The sequence below is a fragment of the Myotis brandtii genome, unplaced genomic scaffold, assembly GCF_000412655.1.
Source record: "Myotis brandtii unplaced genomic scaffold, ASM41265v1 scaffold45, whole genome shotgun sequence".
Taxonomy (NCBI): Eukaryota; Metazoa; Chordata; class Mammalia; order Chiroptera; family Vespertilionidae; genus Myotis; species Myotis brandtii.
In genome coordinates this window covers 3,516,478-3,517,238 of record NW_005367209.1, presented here as the reverse complement: position 1 = coordinate 3,517,238, position 761 = coordinate 3,516,478, and positions in this window count along the sequence as shown.

Below are 761 nucleotides of genomic sequence, written 5' to 3'. Positions count from 1 at the left end.
GCCAGGTCGAGAGACCCCACCCATGCACAAATTTGTGCACCAGGCCTCTAGTTTAGATCATAATGGGGAGTGAAAGACTGAACAAATGAATAAAAGAATATATCTGTTAGTGCTTTCAGCTAATATGAAATATAAATACATGAGGGCAAGGGAATAAAAAAGGACAAGAGGGCCTCTGTTAGACACATCTTCACTACAATATTAATGTCAATTTTAATTTAAAATTATATTGTAATAGAGATTTAAATTTTTAATAGAGATCTGAAGGAAGTACTATAAAAAAATTTCTAATCTGAGCTGGGAGGGATATAAGAGGCTTCACAGGAGAGAGATATTTAATCATAGTAACAAGTGAAGAGTAGAAGCTGAGCCAACAACTTAATGTGGTATAAGGAGGTCCTTTCCTTAAATCCAAAGATGCATCAAATAAGGTTTTGAGAAAACTCCAGAGAATGCCACCTTTTAGCTCTGGTATAAAGAGATGAAAGTCTGTCAACACAACAAGGCCTCTTTCATTGAAGAAGTAGATATCACAAAAGGTGCCATATGAAATGCTAATTAGGTGGGATTTTGAAGCTGGTTTCCTACTTCTTCCCCAGGGCTTATTTCCATGGAAGCAGAGGGTAGGAAGTCTCTACTGCTCAGGGGAATTGAAATTGCACCATTTAAGAATTTGGTTCTTCAAAGTGTGTTGGTAAACTGTTTACCTTTGTGTCAGCATTGCCCCAGGTTCTTATTAAAATGCAAATTTCTGCCCTAAC